At 36.6% G+C, this 19,905-nt stretch overlaps 1 protein-coding gene and 1 long non-coding RNA gene across 2 annotated transcripts in view; one reads left to right on the plus strand and one right to left on the minus strand.

Annotated features, from left to right (window-relative positions):
- rtn4rl1a (reticulon 4 receptor-like 1a) overlaps window positions 1-19,905 on the plus strand; it is a 229,793-nt gene that overhangs the window by 97,017 nt on the left and 112,871 nt on the right. The window lies entirely within an intron of this gene.
- LOC141376432 (uncharacterized) overlaps window positions 1-19,905 on the minus strand; it is a 238,186-nt gene that overhangs the window by 20,161 nt on the left and 198,120 nt on the right. Inside the window, exon 4 of the long non-coding RNA XR_015501375.1 lies at window positions 3,214-3,682. This is a non-coding gene — a long non-coding RNA (uncharacterized LOC141376432). The remainder of the gene's footprint in view (window positions 1-3,213; window positions 3,683-19,905) is intronic.

Consider the following 19,905-nt stretch of genomic DNA (forward strand, 5'->3'; position numbering starts at 1 on the left):
TGTTGTTGCAGAGAAAAGCCTGCTCTCTCTAAGTGTGCAGGCCACATAGATCAGCCTCGCACAGTGTCTTAAAAAGCCATCGTGAAATATGAGGAAATCTTCCGCCTGAGCTGATGAATGAGCTCGCCGTTATTATTGAGGTCCTGCTCCGCTGTTCCTCTCCACAGAACGCAGGCTTGTGTACCCAGCACAGCGGATCATTGGCAAATTTAATTACCTTTCTGAGAGCTCTTCAATCACACGGATTAGTGTGTGTGTGTGTGTGTGTGTGTGTTAGGGCACAGAGAGAGGGAACGACAGAAGTGAACTTCTAAGTGTGTATTTTTAGCAGGTGTATATGTGTCACAGTGGAAGAAACTATTTCTGTGGACGCAAAGAAAAAAAAAAAAAACTCCTCACTGGTCTAATAAAATCTCACAGTGCAACATTCCCACAGGCTCTCTGTCTGATACAGGCCTTGTTATGGTGATTCACTCTAAATCCATAAGTTTCCAACTCATGCAGAGTGTGTTAAAATAGCCCGAGGTCAGTGGCGAAATCAACATTCAGAGCTGCACTTGAGATTTCCACTCATTAGGCTTTACACACCTTCCATCCCTTGTGTGTTTTGTTTATTAAATATTTCAGCTGATTTAAATACTCCTTAGTTTACCAGTAAGTTACAGTATGGCCTTTCCTTCAACACATTTCCTTTTAATTCAATTATAATTCCATGCTTTTGCATAATTGCAGCGAGAGATGTAGTACAGAAAATGCAAATAAACTCATGAATTGATTTTACACTCAGCGTGCGCTTTATTAGGCTCACTCTGCCAGCACAAACTCGGTCCTGGAGGGCCAGTGTTCTGCAGAGTTTAGGGTGTACTCAAACTAGGCACGATTGCCTTGAACTTTGCCCAGGTAAGATTTCCCCCTCCCCTCACCATAATGGCTGACACTGCATTTTTGTTCTTCAAAGCCTGAGCACACTTATGTCATCGATGATGCGACTGTTCAGTTTAATAGCAAGAAACACTCTCGTTCAGTACAATGGAGATTGCTTTAGTTATGTTGCTTTGTATTCTTTTGAGTAGTTTGGGATGCAGTGACAAACAGTCAAATCTTCTGCTGAACAGATCCACGCTCATACATTTTCATAAAAGTCATCGTACTGCGTGTATTAGGAGGTTTGCTGAAGGTGCAGCTGATGTCCAGCAAGGGGTTCGCGACTTTATTTTAAACTATGACGGTTTGCGTTCATTAAAAAAGTAATACTGATTAATGATGCCATATGAAACTGTCCTATAAGGGTGCACTCACACTGCATAGGTGCGTTTCCCAGTTTGTTTGAACAGTGTGAGTGCTCTGAATCAGGCCCAAGCGTGGTTTAGTTGGCTGGCCCTGGCTCGGTTTGTGTGCCAAAGTGCGGTTCGGTTGGGCTTTGGCGCGGTACACTTAAAGTGTGAGTGCATATCGTGCCTAAGCCTGAAACTGAAGACGCAACGTCACTTTTAAGGGACTGTTTCATATGGATTTATTAATCGTTTTGTATTTTCAATGAACGCAAACAGTCATAGTTTATTAAAGATGCAAACCCTTTGCTGCACGACAGCTGCTCCTTCAGGAAACCTTCTAATACGTGTAGCACGAAACTTTTTTGAGCGCCAAAGGTTGTGGATCTGTTCAGTAAAATATTTGTCAGTGTCACTGCAAACCAAATGACTAACATGATAGAACTGAAGTAATCTTCGCTGCACAGAGCGAGAGCACTTCTTTTCTTGTTAAACTAAACAGTCGTTTGTTTCATTGATGATGCTCAGATTCGGAAGGCAAAACGCAGTGTGAGTGCAGGCCATCGCTTCGACACTGTTCAAAGCAACTGTAAACTCCTAAAAGTGATGTGGCATCTTCAGTTTCATGTTCAAGCACATGGCCATGACCGGCCAACCTAACCTCACCCAATGCAGCATGGAGTACTCACACTTGTCAATCGAATCGGGTTATGAGGGTCAAATGTGCACTGATCACAGTTCGAATAGCCTAGAGTGAATAGACCCTTAGGCTGCATCTGAATATACCTACTACTCAGTAGGTACTGCATTTGAATTTAAACATACTACTCGGCCGTTAGAAAAGTATGTTCTATACAGTATTAATGTGAGCAGTATGAATTGAACTCAGACGTACTACATCCGAAGTTGGAGCTAAACTATGCAGGACACGGGCCCTCCAGGAGTGAGTTTGGGCACCCCTGGCTTAGATATTGACATGGTAGCATCATGCATTTATTGCAGGTTTTTTAGTCATGTACAAATACATAACATTAATCACCTCTTCATCTATATCCTACTATTAAAGGGCCATGAAACCCCCTTGTTTCAGCAGAGTGTTTTCACACCTCTACTTTGGAAAAAGTCAGGAAAATGGGCGTGTCCAGCTCTGTTTAGGGGGGGAAGTGTCAGAGGAGCAAAAGAGGGAGGGTCTGTAAAAACATTTGCATAAATATGGGAGTGTCAATTTGGGCACGCGCTGATTTACAGTCAAAACACACACACACGCACACACACACACACACACACACACACACACACACACACTGCATTAAACTATAAAAGCAACCCTGCACGCTTGTTTTGGCAACACAGCGTGGCATCTCTCTGCCGTCTGAACACTGTAACATTAATGAATATTAATGAAGTTGCACAATAGAGCGCGCTGATTGGTTTGAATCAAGTCTTACTCATGAATGAACGCAGCAAACTCAGAGATGTAATAAGATCATGCTAAGATCTCATGGCCATGACGCAGCTTCAAAAATCCGGAAGTACGAATTTGCTCCAAATATTGCAAAATCAACCAATTTTCACTTTTTAGTGAAATATTTGTGTCCTAATAGTGTTTTAGCAGCATGTATGACTGACAACAGCTGGAACCGCATTTACAGCTGCAACCCAGTACTGGGAAACATCCATACACACTCATTCACACACATACACTATGGCCAATTTTGTTTATTCAATTCACCTATAGTGCATGTCTTTGAACTGTGGGGGAAACCGGAGCACCAACACGGGGAGAACATGTAAGCTCCACACAGAAATTCCAACTGGCGCAGCTGGGACTCGATCCAGTGACCTTCTTGCTGTGAGGCGACAGTGCTTACTACTGAGCCACTGTGTCACTCCATTACAATACAATACAACACCAAAAAAAAAATTTGAGTATGCACTATACCTGTCCTCTGTCTTCTGATTATGCTAGTTTTCCTTCAGCTTTCTCATTATTTTGAGCCTGTTCAGATCAGTCAGTAGTCTGTGCGTGATGATGCATGTGTGTGTTTTTGTGCTTTATAAATTCCAGGATCTTGAAGGGCATCTTCCTCTTTAAGCACGAGAGCGAAAAGTGTTTCTCCTTGACGTGCGTCCTTGCTTTAGTGAGACGTGGTCTTCCGTCTGAAGACCTTTACAAACAGCTTACCAGCACATTTCTCATGTCTCTCAAATATCCCCCTCACACACACACACACACTTTTTTTCTTGTACCTCGACTCTTTTCCTCTTTAAACTCTACTGGTGTCCATCTCACTCTGCTGTTCTCTGTTCCTGCCTTTGTTCTTCCTTTTCATGTGCTGTTTTTTTTTCCTCTCTGTCCTCTGATCCTCAGTTCAGAGTGCTGGTCACATCGGCTTTTCTAATTACAGTTTCTAAGAGAGAAAGAAAAGGCACAGGTTTATGTCACCTCATTTTCTTTTGCTTTTTCACTCGTTGTCCTTAGAGGATCTGGATCCTTGCTGAAAAGTTAAAAAAACAAAAAAAAAAAAAACAAAAAAAAACAGGCCATAGCAGTTTAAGGTGGTCATGATGGTCTTTGTAACACCTTACTTTTGTGTAGAGCTAACGTGGGGCAACAACTTTAAATGGATTAAAGAAAATATTTTAACTGTTTCAATAACCAATTTGCTTCTGTGTTTGGAATCAGCTTGATGGTTTCAGCCACAAATATTCTTAACCACACCCCCTTCCCATTAGTTTAAAATGAGAGAATAATGTGCAAAAAGAAGGCCCCACCCCCTACTCAATATTCTGTTTCAGTTGGAAGTACATTAAAGGGGTGGTCCAATACGATAAAATATTTTAAACTTTAGGTGATGTGTATTGTAGCTGTGTGAACATAAACAACATCCATAAATGTAATACGTTTAAAGTTCGATGCAAAGGGAGACATTTTTACAGCGTTAGCTAAGCAAAGCCTACAGCAAATGTCGTTTGGGGACTACATCTGGGCGAGTGAGATCACAAATGCTTCAGGTTATGAGCATTCACAACACGCAGAAAAGGAGCGTGGCCAGAGGCGCTGTAATGTTATAGGAGAGAAAGCTAAAATGGCGTCCAACCGCTGCTATTTCCACAGAGCTTCTTCTGTTTCTCTATTTGGGCTTCCAAAGGACACAAAAAGAGAAGTGCTCACAATTTAATTTTAATTATGTTCCAGAGAATTATAAAAAATACATAGCTCTAGTATTTGACAAAGGTCAGCTTCCAGAATCTCTCCCAGGTCATTGCTGGATTCGGCTAAAAACTCCTCAAAGGAGGAGCAGCATAAAAAAAATAGCTGTGGATTGTGAGCCACAACCTGTAAGTATTTTTATTTGTTAAAATTGATCTATTACATGCATAGTGTCTAGCCTTAAAGGTATGTTGTAGCAAGGACGTAAACAATGATGTAAACAACGGGAAATGCAGTTTGGGATCACTAACAATTTAGCGACAAACTCATATTTATCCTTAAAACTGCTGTAAACACCCACAATCTTCACCAGCTCTGCAGTGTCTCTCTATGCTGCTGCTTTCCATGTGTTCTACATCTCAAATAATGAACTTGCAAAAGATATGTGAACGTTTCATATTACTTGCACATGCTTATATAGATATATTTTAGATAGCAGGTGTGAGGTACAACTGTGTCCTTTTTATTTTCTGTCTGATTCAGGCTTAAACTGATATGGCAAAGGCTGATTTATACTTCTGAGTCAAGCGCACACATATGCCTTGGCGCAGTCCGCACATGGTCGCTTAGCCCTCGCCATGGCCATCGGTCACCTCACAAAAAACGTAACTACACATCACAATGACGCGTACTGCAAGCTCTGTGATTGGTTGGCTTGGTATCGCTGATGAGTGTAGGCGGGACCGAGAGCCACCAAAACCCGTTGGAGTGAGTGTTTACAAGTGTTGAGTCCCGTGGAGGAGTCCTCTTTCCAAATGGAAAGTTTTGTTTTGTGTTTACCTTTATGATTAAAGTTGTGGCACGTCCACTAGTTCCCGCCTCAAAATGAGTGAGTTTGAGCTACTTCTACATTAAAGTTGTGCTTAGAAAAAAACATCCACGAAGAAACTCGACACAGAGGAACACAAAAACCTACCGCCAGCTAGCGTTTCGGAAGTGTTATTGCAGAGAAACACAAAAACTGTGCAGAAGAATAAATGCACGACAACGCACAAGGCATACACCGGGGGTCATGCTGATTACTCAATGCTGAAGTGTAAACCAGGCTTAACAGCTACACTGACTGACAATATTGACACAGCAGAGGCACAGCGTGTGCTAGTGACTGGACATGGATTTTCCAGTGACGTGGAGACAATCCACGAATCACAGCACATTGTTAGCTGACCAATCAGAGCCTCTTGAGGGCGGGCCTTTCAAAGAAACTAGGAAACATGTCAGTCATTTTCATGTGGAGTAGCAGTATATAATCAAAGTAAAATATATGAAAAAATTACATGTTTTTTTATAAATGAAGCATGAGCACACATTGCTTTGCATCTTATAAACACAACCAAGCCTTAAAAATACAGTCTGGACCACCGCTTTAACATACTGGCATAAAAGTCTCAGCTACTTCTGGTGCACACAGATTTTAAACCCCTCCCCTCCAATAGCCCTACTTGCTCTGATTGGTTAAATGACACGACCTGTTGTTAATGGTCGGAAACCAAACATACATTAGCATATCTACATTTCATTTCTTTCAACACTGGAAACATGCATTCATCATCTTGTAAACACAGTAAAATTAACTGAAATGAGTCCTCGTCATTTGCTTTCACTGTGGAGAAAATGGCATCTCAACATGTCAACAAAACAATCCAAACTCTTTCAGATCTCAAAAAAGCCACAGTCTTTGAAGGCCAAAGAAAGGAGTAAGTCTAGAATTACTGACAACTTGTTTTAGGCACTTTGGTATCAATTCTTTCTCTTGGGAGATGAAAAAGACTCCATTTATCGTCCGCTTTGATCTTAAAACTTTTCTATAAATAGCTACATTACACACTACATGAAATGTAAAACCCATAAAAGCACAGTAAAGGCAGTTAAAAAAAGGATAATCCTTTCATCAGGACTGTTTTGACCTTGTATTTTCTTTCTTTGTAAAACACAAAAAGTCACATCTGCAGTTTATTATTATGAAAAGAGACCAAATACTCAAATATATAGAAGTGTCGTAGCAAATTTGCTATCATCGGCTATGTTTCCATGCAAGACCTATCAGTTCAACACTGGAATAATTGCACAAAACAATATCCAATGTCTCTGATGTTTCCATCCGAGTCAAAAGGAACCAAATCATCCCTTCCTGATAAACCTGATAAAATATCAACATAAAAATAAAATATGCTGCAGTAGGAGAAACCATTGTGAGCCTTTATTCTCATTTAATCAAATACCCGCATATTAGAAGATGAATTGCAAGGAACACGGTGTGGCATTACATTTCTTTGGGCGTGCAGATGCTCAAGACAGATCTGGACATCAAAGGCTCATTAAGAAAATGTGCCCAGCTACATTTTTGAAAACAGAGAAATACAACCCAGGCTCATTCTGACTACAAACTGCTATATACATTTCTGGAGAGAGCAAAATACATCCCAGGAGCTAAGTTTTTTGCAGTTTTTGTTTTCGCTCACCCACCAGAAGCCACTGTGTATGCTTTTTCAGCTCTCTAATTTCTCTCACGAGTGCCATTCATGCTTGCTGTTCTAGCATAAATCCACCAGAGGCCGCTGTCGAGTGACTGACTAACTTACTGACTGACCAACTGACTGATCCCCCCACCCTTGCCTAAACCCAACCAATAGTGTTTTAAAACACAATTGGTAAAACCATGCAGCTGTGATGGCAGGTCTTTTCCAGTTTGCTTTTGAAAACACTTTTTAGGTTTAGGTAAGGAGGACAGGTAGGTCAGTCGATATCAAGCTAATATATTATGCATGATGACAAGCCGACCGGCTTCTCTCATAGGCAAGGACGTTAAGATGGCCAGATATCTGCACATCAGCCTCTGGTTGAATTACAAATAATGTAATACGAGTAGACATGCCCCAGTATTGTATTTGATAATGTCAAAAAATATACACAGCACCCTCTAGTGGATTTGTTAAAAATAAAAACTGCCAGAAAACGTAGTTTAGGGTACAAATTTCAAAGTTTTCAAAAATGTAGCCCTGGGCACATATCTCCAATGACCCTGTGTTGTTTCTGGAGGTAATTATAAGGAACCACTTTAAAGGGCACCCATGATAAAAATCATCTTTTGGAAGCGGTTTGGACAGAGCTCAGCTTTGTGTAGGTATAGTGTGTCCACAGTCTTATTGGGGTGATATAAAGACAACAAGTTATCATTGCAGAAAGGCTGGAATTAAGTCCATAACAAATACATCAAATAATCATTGGGAAAGTTCTTACTGTAGTACAGTATTTCTCACAAATGACATGTGAAATCTACTTCATGTCTGTCACTGTGCTGTTTATCTGACACAGCTATTGAGGCACACTCTGACAGACAGGCACGTGGGAACCGTGGGCGGGGAGAACTAGCATTAAAGGCACAGGCAACAAAAACAGCTACAATGTTTTCAGAGCAGAAATTCTAATGTTCTGAAATAAACAATAATAATAAATAATCTGATGGGTGTTTTGAACTGAAATTTCAGACACATTCTGGAGACACAAAAGACTTTTCTTAAATTTAAAAAAAGCAGTAAAAAGGTGGACTTTGGCTAAGGCATTTGAGATTGACCAAAGCAACATTTCAGATGTTTTACAATGTGATCGATGTGCAGTATTTAATAGTAATTACTTTTTTAATGTGCATGCTGGTATTAATTCGATAAATGTGTTTCCCTCGTAGTTAATGCACATTTTTCCTACTCTGAAAAAAACTGAACTGCTGATTTTCTAAATTCATGAGCATCTTGACATTTCTATTAATTATTTTGTCGATGTATATTCCAAAATACTTAAAGAAGGTGGATGAAACATAGCTAGTGACACTAAATGCCATCCGTTCTGCTTGCCTTGTACATAATCATTGTTTGCAACATGTTAATTGGTTTATTGAGCACAGTAACCACTGGACCATCCTTTAAACTACTGATCTGATCTCTGAAGCAATAAAGCAAGTTGGTGTCGTAGTGCATCTGGACGTTTCCGGTATGATGAACATGAAATGCACTGGTTTGTGTTAATGCATGCTCCTCTGTGTGTGCCGCTTGCATGCGTGTGTGTCTTTTCTGAGCTCTACTTTTTTTTTTTCTCATGTCCCCGAGCTTTGCTGTGAAAGCATTCTGCTGTGAAATGGCCAACAGGAGAGAGATATTAATCCAGCAGCTCTCTTCTCAGGTACTAAAGAGAGAAGCTTTCCTACGCTGTGCTAACACAGAGATATTTTCCTCTTACATGGTATCAATCTTTTACTTCTGGTTTATGACCTCATATGTGATATTGCAATAAAATCTAAAACTGCAGCCTTTAAGATGCTATTATATCCCATGTATATACATATATGCACACACATACATACTGTGCAGACACTATCTTCCTTATGAAAATTATATAAATAATAAATAAAAGATTTTACTATAAATAACTATACATAGTACATTGCACAAAAATAAAAGACAATGACGCTTTTATTAATGTTATTATTTTTATTACTATTAAATAAAACTGAATAATTCTTTATAACTGTTTTTAATTGTCATACTTTTTATTTATTTAATATATATATATATATAAGGGAATTTTTTCTTGTAATATTTTGTCATTTGTTTAAATATTAATAATATAATCATCATTATTATTATCAATATTATTATTATTATTATTTTAAATATAGTCATTATCATTATTATCATTATCATCATTATTATTATTATTAATTAAATAAGCAACAACATATTACACAAACAATTTACCTTTGAAATATATGAAAATTAAAAACTATTATGAAGAATTATAATTTTTTAACAACAACAACAACAACAATAATAATAATAATAATAATAATAATAATAATAATATTTAAATAAATTACAACATAGCATGAATAAATAACCCTTAAAATTACAATTAAAAATGCTCTAAATAATTCCACCAATTTCTTTTATTATTAATAATAATAATAATAATAATAATAATATTAAACAAAATATACTAGAATAAATTAACTTTGAACTATAGTAAATTAGTAAATAGTTACGGATAATTATACAGCTTAATATAATAATAATAATAATAATAATAATAATAATAATAATAATAATAATAATAATAATATCTAAATAAATTACAATATAACAACAATATACAAGATTAATTTACCTTTGAAATATATTACAATTAAACTGTTATAAATAATTATACAAAGTTTGATTTAATAATAATAATAAAAATAATATTAATAATACTTAAATAAATTACAAAATATAACATGATTAATAATAATAATAATAATAATAATAATAATAATAATAATAATACAATATACAAGATTAATTTAACTTTGAAATATATATATAAAAAAAACTAAATTACAAAATATAACATGATTAAATTACCATTTAAAATTATTGAAAATATATTTTTATAAATATTTATGCAACGTTTTATTTAATAATAATAATAATAATAATAATAATAATAATATTTAAATAAATAACAAAATACAACATGAATAAATAACCCTTTAAACTATTAAAATAAAAAAAATTATAAATAATTATACAAAGTTTTATATTTTGTGGTTTATTTTGCAGTATTTTTCTACATGTTTAACCAATTAAATGCAGCTCTGGTGGTCATACAGTAGCAGGCTGTCAAAACATTTAAATACATAAATATAAATGCAAATATACAAATAAATGAATGAATTCTTACAAACATTTGTCCAATAGTGCATGTTATATCCAAAGCCTACTGTTAAAATCCCTAGTTTTGCTGTTATCTCAAAGCCAAAATGCAGTGATTTAAATTTCATATCCTATTTTTCCTTTGGCATGATACCTATTACCTTGTGTGATATCATCCCCCCACAGCAATTCATATACATATTCATATAGTCAGTCACGGTAAAACAGTTCATTACTTGGGAGGAATATTCATGCTTGCTATCAATATTTATGGTGCTGGAACCAGAGTAGGACAGTTAGCAGGTGCAGACAGAAGTACATTAATCTAATACCATGCCACATTTTACACCAACGAGTCAATGAATTCAACTTGTTATCATTTTATAACACATAAAGTTCACTTTGTGCCTATTTTCTCTTGTTCTCTCTTGTCTCTTGCGCACACATGCATTGATAACCTATAACCAATGTCAAGCTTCATTAGGAAGCCATTTGTATGCCCTTGGGAGCAACACTTGCACAGCGTTCGACTCGTCAGCTATTAAAGAGGACATATTTTGCCACTTTTCATAAGATGCTAAATAAATCTCCGGTGTCTCCTGAATGTGTGAAGTTTTAGCTTCAAAATTCCCCAAAGATAATTTATTATAGCTTGTTAAATTTGACCCTGTTCGGGTGTGAACAAAAATAATGTTTTTGTGTGCGTCTCTTTAAATGTAAATGAGCTGCTGCAGATTTTTTGGGAATAGTGGACAAGCCCTTCATGTTCAAACCAAAGTCAAACGAATGCTGGGTTTCCATCACCCTGGGCCCTATCATACGCCGCAGTAAGGTGCAAGGCGTGTATGATGCAATTTGTTGATATTTTCAGACCAGCGCAACCCTAATTTACACATTTTGCACCGTGTTGTTTAAATAGCAAATCAATTTGCCCACTTTGTGGACTCATGGGTGTGCCATACTAGAAAGTAGGTGTGTTAAAGCGCATTACTATTGAGGATCTGAAAAAGACTGTGCTATTAACCAAATAAAAGCTGGTCTCAAGTCTGGCGCAGAGGCCAGAGAGGACCGTGTCCAATCAAATGCTTTCTAGCATCTGACTTACTCCACCTCCTTAAAGACGCTTCACATTTGATGCGCTCGAGCTCAACCACTCACACTGTCAGACAAACAAAATGCATTTTTTTTAAAAGGGGGAGGAGCTACTGTATGTCCCACCATACCTGTCAACATTGGGATATGAAAATAAGGGATATGCCCAACATAATAAGGGACCCCCCCTCCTCCTTTAAAAAAATCCCCAAATTTCTAAAAAGGTTCATTTGGAGCTGTTTCATTGTAAATAAACAGTTAAATAGTCAGTAATATGTTTTATTATTATTATTTAGAAAAGAAAAAATAAATAGCATACATTAGCAGCAAATACATTAGCAAACAGTTCAGGTTATTAAAATTAAGAGCTAATAAAATGAAATAGAATCAAGCTATCAAATCTCATTAGCCGCTTCTTTATTGTATAACCGACACATTGTGATTTATGAGCAGCGAATGAATCTCTTATTTATTTAGATTTTTTCTTTTGATTACATTACAGGCGTCAATTTAAAAATGCACTCATCTAACGTTATAATGAAGGCATTGCTTACCTTTTTGTTAATTTAAGACAAAATTAGTTGTGTTTGGAAAAAAAAAAAAAACACCAAGATCAACATAATTATTATCGATATATTATTATTAATTATGTGTACATGTGTTTAAACACGCACCCAAAAGCCAGACTTTTGCTCGGCTTTAAATCGTGTGTACAGAACCTGTTTGGGAAACAGCATTTGTTTATCACTAATGAGCGCGTCAGCTGACAGTCATGCACCATTATATGATTGTTTTGAGAATTGCATAGGAGGGGTGATGGCACCTGTAATGAAAAGGAAAGGGAATCGCGCCGTTTTTATATTTATTTCAAAGTGTTTTCATGTCTAAACAAAGCGAAAGCACAGAACAGACTCACATTTAAGAGCAAGGGGCGCCCCCTGGTGGTTGGGCGGTATGGGTTGCATATAGGGAGGCTCGGCTCTTTAATGTTTCTTGCCACCCTTCAGAGAAAGACTGAAAATACAGGAGAAATACGGGAGAATACCTTTACGGGATGATAGCGGGATAGATCTGTAAATTACGGGGGAATCCCAGGAAAAACGGGAGGGTTGACAGGTATGTTTCCCACCCTCTCTTAATTTTTCACTTGAGATAACGTCAAACATCTAACAAAAATGCACATTTCTCAGCACTTTATAGGACCTTAAAGATGGTGGTACCATATAATGAGATACCTTTTCCATAACATTAAAGGAGCAAAACATTTTTAAGCAGCTAGTTTTTATAAATGTTTACTAAAGCAAAGTTTTCCTTTCCTCCCTTTTTTCATTTTCTGGTTTGGTTCATGCATCGGGGACCCGTTTATACCGTAGCACTTAAACATAGAAAGCGTCAAATGTTTATATGTCCCATTTATCATAACACCCTGCCACATTTTACACCAACGAGCCAATGAATTCTAGCTGTTACCATTTTCATAGCGCTCGCGAGCACATAAAATTCACTTTGCACCTGTTTTCTCTCTTGTCTCTCGCACACACACGCATTGATAACCTATAACCAATGTCAAGCTTCATTAGGAAGCCATTTGTATGCCCTCGGGAGCGAGCTCGTCTCGACCTCTGCTGTCGCTCATAAAAACATTATTTTCTGGCGTTAGTCCCTGCTCTCATTACCGCCGCACTGACCAATAGGTGCAGAGAAGCAGGTGTAGTGTGTGTGTGAGGAGAGATTACAGTAATCTAGCGTGTAGGGCAGGCCAAGGAGACTCCAGACTCACGACTTTTAATAGAGTATTATATTATCATTTCACAGGATTATTGCTTTGGAAATAAAGGTCTGCTATCCGCTTACAGTGGCCGACCTGCCAATCAGCCATTGTCAGTGTAGTAATTATATATAATTAGAATTATTATGTGAGAAATGTTATGCAATACACGTTCAAATAAAAACCTGGTGTTATGTGGGATACAGTTAGCGATGTTAAGAGGTTAAAACTGCAGAAATGAATAATCATAATAATAATAATAACCTTTACTTTTAAATTATTTTTATTACTATACATATTACAATAACATAAATAGAATAAATAATAAATAAAGAATAAATGATAATAATAATAACAATAATAACAAAAAAAATTAATATAATGATTAATAATGTGAAGGGATTAATGCCTTTTAGAATTTGTGTTATAATATATCATTTAATATTACTAATAAATCTGATATATAATTATTATTGCTGTTATTATTATTTAGTAATTACAATAAAACTATTTTTATATTAAAGTTAATATTATTATTAGCAGAATTTTGTAATAGCATATTTAATATTGCAAACATATTATTATTATTTATATTATTATTATTATTATTATTATTATTATTATTATTATTATTATCATCATGATGTAATTAGTATAACATTATTTTATATTAAAATTAATACTATTAGCCGAATGTTTGTAATTACATATAATTTAATATTACAAATGTTATTATTATTATTATTATTATTATTATTATGTAAACATTAAAACATTATTACATAATAATTACTCTTTTTATTAGCTGATTTTTGTAATAGCAAATTTAAAATTACAAATAATGTTGTTAATGTTATTATTATTATTATATTGTTATTACTATCATTATTTTATTATTATTATTTTTATTATGATTATTATTAATTATTTAATTAGTACATTGTTATTTTTATATTTAAATTAATATTATTAGCAGTATTTTTTTCAATTATTAAATAGTACAATTATTATCATTATTATTATTATTATCATCATTATTATAATTATTATTATTATTAGTGGTATTATTATTATGTAATTGGTATAACATTATTTTATATTAAAATTAATATTATTATTAATTTAATTTTATGATTACATATTATTTAATATTATAAATATTATTATTATTATTAATATTATTATTTATATTGTCATTGTTGTTGTTATTACAGGGTGTCCCGAGTACGAATCCCGGCTCGAGGACACATCCCCCCCATCCCCCCACCCTGGTAGAGCATCAGCTGCATAAAACATTTGCTGGATAAGTTAGTGGTTCATTTCGCTGTGGCAACCCCTGATTAATAAAGGGACTAAGCTGAAAAGTAAATGAATAAAGTTCTATTGTTATTTATTATTATGTTTTATTAAAATTAAATTATTAGCTAATTTTTTGTAATAATTTAATACCACAAATAATGTTGTTATTATTATTGTTGTATTTGTTGTTGTTGTTCTTATGTAATTAGTATAACATTATTTTTATATAAAAAATAATATTAACATTATCTAAATTATCTATCCCCTGCTTTCACTACAACTGATTATCAAATTATTAAGCCCATACTACACACACATTTATGAAACACATACAAATAAAATAAATGCAGTATTTTTAAAGTGCTAGTCAAAGTGTTATTAATGAAAACCATTGAGTCCTCATGAAATCACTGCCCATTCACTTTTCTTTTACTCTTAATATGTAAAACTAAACACAATCATAATGCCCTCTTTTATCAAATGCCACAAATCACCCAGCTCTCCTGAGGATCACACACATTCAGTCTTTAACCTCTAGTTCTCATGCAGAGATAAAGGAGAAAGAGAGAAAGGAGAGAGAAAGTGAGTAAGAGAGAGAGAGAAGGAGGCCATCTGGGAGGAGCAGGAGGAGGCGTAGAGGAACATGTTGTGGAGGGGTTTATAGCCTCTGTCTGTGCTCAGCCTGTGCCTGCAAAAACACATCAATTATACAGTGGTGCTTTTAGACAGCTGGGCTGTGAGGAGAGAGAGAAAGAAAAAAAAAACAGGCCGCATGAATATAACATAAAAGAGTGGTGTCTTTTAAAGGCTCACTGATCTCTCCTCATTGAACACAACTGAGAGTTATTGCTGCACTTCGTGGAATGATAGCTTGAGCCGTATTAAAGATCACATCCACCGTCTACAGCACAACACCCCGTTTATAGCCTCAGTAGATCACATTCACTGAGATGAAGAGAGGGGTTCGAGGCACAGCATGGCTCATATGTCTGAGACCACTACTGGAATGCTTTGAGTTTGCAAATAAGTAAATGGAAAAATGCTAAATACTGTAAAGGCTAGTGCACACTTTGATGATTTTTGCTTGCACTTACGTTTAAAGGTAATGTGAAGTGCTGCATTCATTCAATGTTTGATGTAATCTCGACTGAAACGGGAAGAAAGGGAAGGGCATAGAGTAGCTCCTCCCCCCTTTTAAAAAAAAAAACAGCCTAATGCAGTCACATTAGTCACTAACACGGTACAAACGGTTTAGCACACAGATAACCCATTCGATTTGAACAGCCCTGATTGTTTCAGCATTGGTTCGATGTCCAGTTAATCTCCAAGCAGTGCTCAGACCCGCTACTAGGCTCTCCTGAGCACCAGTTGGTGTAACCATACACTGATCCATCAGACTACAACCACTGTCCATTTTGTTCACCATCATGACCACCAATCCAGCAGCGTGTGGAGCCCTGCACCAGACTCAGCAGAAAATCATTTTCCACTTGATTATGTCAATAGTAATGCTGAGTTGGGGTTGCACAGACTAGTCAACTAGTCAATTTAATGGTCTGCCATGATGCTTTTTGATTGACTTCGACTAAAGCACATGGCGCAAAAGCAATAAGATGTGTTTAAATCCTCTTTTGCTATTTTAAAGACAGTAAAATATGCCCTGGCGCATGGTCTAACAGGGTTGTGCTTATTCTCTTAATGAGTTATGGGTGTGTTTTGAGCATAACCTGCATTAAACCAATCAGAGTCTCATCTCACATTCCCTTTAAGAATCAGTTGCGTTGGCCATGGTGCATTAGCACTTTGTAAGTGTAAAAACTGAACGCTTCATTTGCGAGAAAACAGTTAAACAGACCATCTGCAGTGCAAGGATAAAAAACGAGTCTCCTCCATTCGGCCTTTTTACTTTCTCTGTACTTTACTTTCACTCTTTACTCCTTTACTTTCATAAATAAGGAAACAGTGTTGTACGCACTCCACTGAAGACATCCATAAGCCTACATATTTTATTTTGTTTGTTAATCGCAAAGATTTGTTTTAAAACTATTTCTAAGTTCAGTTCTAATTTCCGGCAAATTAATAAATGATAAACAATAAACAAGACATACACAATAATAGCGTTATTGCGATTCGTATTTTATGCTGTTGTGTAAGAACAACAGTGGTGGTAAGAGTACTGAAAAAATCATACTTAAGTAAAAGTACCATTACTTGCCTAAAAATGTAGTGCAAGCAGAGCAAAAGTATCTGTTGTAAATTTTACTCAAAGTATGAGTAAAAAGTAGACCTTTCAAAAAGACTCAAGAGTAGGGGGTAGCGAGTATTACGCTGTAAAAAACGGATGCATTTACACCTAATTTGTGCATGTCTGTGTAAACGTAACATTCTGTAGTGCATTTAGTTATTGCCCAGCAGACACACAATGTCATAAGACGCTAATATTAGTTTAGATTTAGGTTGTGATGTCAGGTGATCGAAATTCAATGTCTAGACAGCGTCTAATGACAATGACAGTTTGATGCCCAATATTGTCACCAAATATGGTTTGGTTGATTTTAGATTGCGTTAGAAAGTGACCAAAATCCAACGTCGAGCCAACATCTTAAACCAACGTCGTATTGACGCCAAATATTTATTCATCAGGTGTGGAAACCAAAATCCATCGTCTGATAGACTTCAAAGTGGTAACGTCAAGCTGTAACATTATCAGACGTTAGGTTGGACGTTGGGCATTGACATTGAGTTCTGACGCCAACCTGATTTTAATTTCCAAAGGTCATTTCAGTCATCATACAGTAAACATTCATCATCTTCTCATTAGTGACATGCATCTAAACAGTCTCTGGGTCAAAGCATGCAAATATTTTGGACATTTTCTTGGACATTTTTAATGCTTCCAAACATTTTGATGCAATCATAAATCGCCCCTGTCTTGAGGTAGTTCATTCTGATGCAATTTACCTTCTGTGTGCAATCTGACTGAACAGGAATCACAGGGCTGACTTATCTAATCCCTATAGACAAGGAAAAATAAAGTAGTGACTGCAGGTTGAAGGAAAGTAGTGGAGTAAAAGTACCGATACTGCACTAAAAACGTACTCAAGGAAAAGTAAAAGTACACGTTTTTAACTATTTAGTGAAGTACAATTCCTGAGGAAAACTTCTCAATTACAGTAATTTGAGTATTTGTAATTCGTTACTTTACACCACTGAAGAACAAAGGGCTTTATTCTGTCAAAAAAAACGTCCTTGATGTACTTTATTCCACTTATTGCATGGCTATTTTTCACAAAACAAAAAAATTACACAAATCATTGTTTTAAGCTGAAATAGATTATTAAATATTTAATTACGCTAACAAACACGAAAACAGCTGATGGAGTCAACCCGGGCTCATTGTGGAAACCTAGTCCCGCGGACCGTGGGAGTTTTTGTTTTTGCGAATCCGCGAGAGGCCGCTATTGTGCGCTTTTTCGCATCTCAAACGCTTCTCGCGAGTGCGGTTCGCACCCGCGCTGCTCTCGCGTGAACCCACCAGAGGCCGCTGCCCGACTGACTGGATGACTGACTGCGCGACCGGCCAATCGACTGACCCGCCCTCCTCCTTACCTGAACCCAACCAATTTTACTGATTGACCCGCCCGCCCGCCTGCTCGCTTCCCTAAACCTGAGCAACAGTTTACAAAAAGCCGTCCAAAAAAAGAAAAGCCCTGATTTTTTTTTCTTCCGCGTTTTCGAATTTCACCGCGTTCTCACTGTTACGAAACTCGTTCACTTAATTTTTGGGATTCTGTTTTTGTCTTACCTGATTGCTAGAACCGCTCTTCCCCGGACTCGAAACCGATCGCCGTGGTCAACTCCTCTGTGCATCTCGAGCCTCCCAACGTACACGGTGAGCTGAGTGTACAAATGGGTTGCAGCGGGGAAGCCCTCCACAAGGAAGTAAGTGGTCGGTCGGCCGGCCGGCAAGCACGATAGGGAACAGCGTCACACCGCCCCTTAGCGTTCGCTTGAAAAAAATAAACGCGGCCGTACGTACCTGCCGGGATTATGTTTTCAGAATGAGCTTGGGTTGGATGGAGTATACACTAACTTGTTTATTATTCAGTCTCAAAATGGCACCAAACAGTCAATAACGAAAAGTTGACCTAAACAAAACCACAAAGCATAATAACCTACGTATGATTCATTCACAAGACGGCGCCAAACAGACAAAAACTGCAAAACAAGACAAGCAAATACATACGAATCTGGATGCAAGTATGTTCATTGATAGTCAAAATGATTTGGATTTCCCGGATGAGCCTGTGTTATTTAGTGGTTGTTATCTCAGAATAACGTACCTTGAAATGCCATGACTGACCAATCAGAATTGAGTATTACAATCAACCATGTAATAAGTAATGTTCATTTGACTCAGCCTAAGAATAAAAGGCAGCAGCTCATTTTTCATCTTTGTGTCAGTTGAAACCAAGGCAGAGATCATGAGTGTGCGCACTGGAGTTTTTTGCTCGTGTATTCCTCAGTGTGTTGGCATTGCCCGCTGTAGGGTGACAGTAAAGCTTTCCTTCCCTCCATTAGCGAGCGGCGTGAGCTGGTAATAGCGTGTGGAGAGCTGGCAGTTGTTTCATTGTGTTCACTGAGCTCCGAGCTGACATTGCAGTTCAGCTGACTTGAGAGTTTGTGGATTGTAGCGGCATAATGGAAAGTCCAGTCGCCTGTCGCTCACTTATGTAAGACTGGGCCATTTGAACTGACAGCAAGCACTAATGTGTACTTAAAAGCGCGCCGTGAGCCAAACGTATTGAAATGCAAATCAACAATCTGTGCCGGCTCGGCTCAAAGAGAAATATGTCGCGACGGTGCAAAAGTTTACGAGCAGAAAGTGGTTGGATATTGCTTGTGTAGAGCTGGAAAACAAATTTAATCTGTGAACTTTATGACTCAGCCATGCTAGCTCTGATCTGTCTGCTGAAAAAAAACACACTGAAAATGAAGAAATATCACACACTGGGGAAACAACTAAACACTTAATATTATATTATATTATATTATATTATATTATATTATATTATATTATATTATATTATATTATATTATATTATATTATATTATATTATATTATATTTTAGTTCCTGTATTTATCAGGGGTCACCACAGCGCAATGAACCGTTGAATATCCACTATATGTTTTACGCAGCGGATGCCCTTCCAGCTGCAAACCACCAGTGGGAAACACCCATACATTCTCACATTCACACTCATACACTACGGTCAATTTAGCTTATTAACTTCACCTATACCGCATGTCTTTGGACTGTGGGGGAAACCAGAGAACCCAGAAGAAACCCACACGAACACGGAAAAAAACATGCAAATTTCACACGGAAACAGCAACTGGCCCAGCTGTGACTCGAAACAGCGACCTTCTTGCTGTGAGGCGACAGTGTTAACCACTGAGCCACCGTGTCGCCGTATTATATTATATTATATTATATTATATTATATTATATTATATTATATTATATTATACTATATTATATTATATTATATTATATTATATTATATTATATTATA

The sequence above is a fragment of the Danio rerio genome, chromosome 10, assembly GCF_052040795.2.
Source record: "Danio rerio strain M-AB ecotype USA chromosome 10, GRCz13ab, whole genome shotgun sequence".
Classification (NCBI taxonomy): domain Eukaryota; kingdom Metazoa; phylum Chordata; class Actinopteri; order Cypriniformes; family Danionidae; genus Danio; species Danio rerio.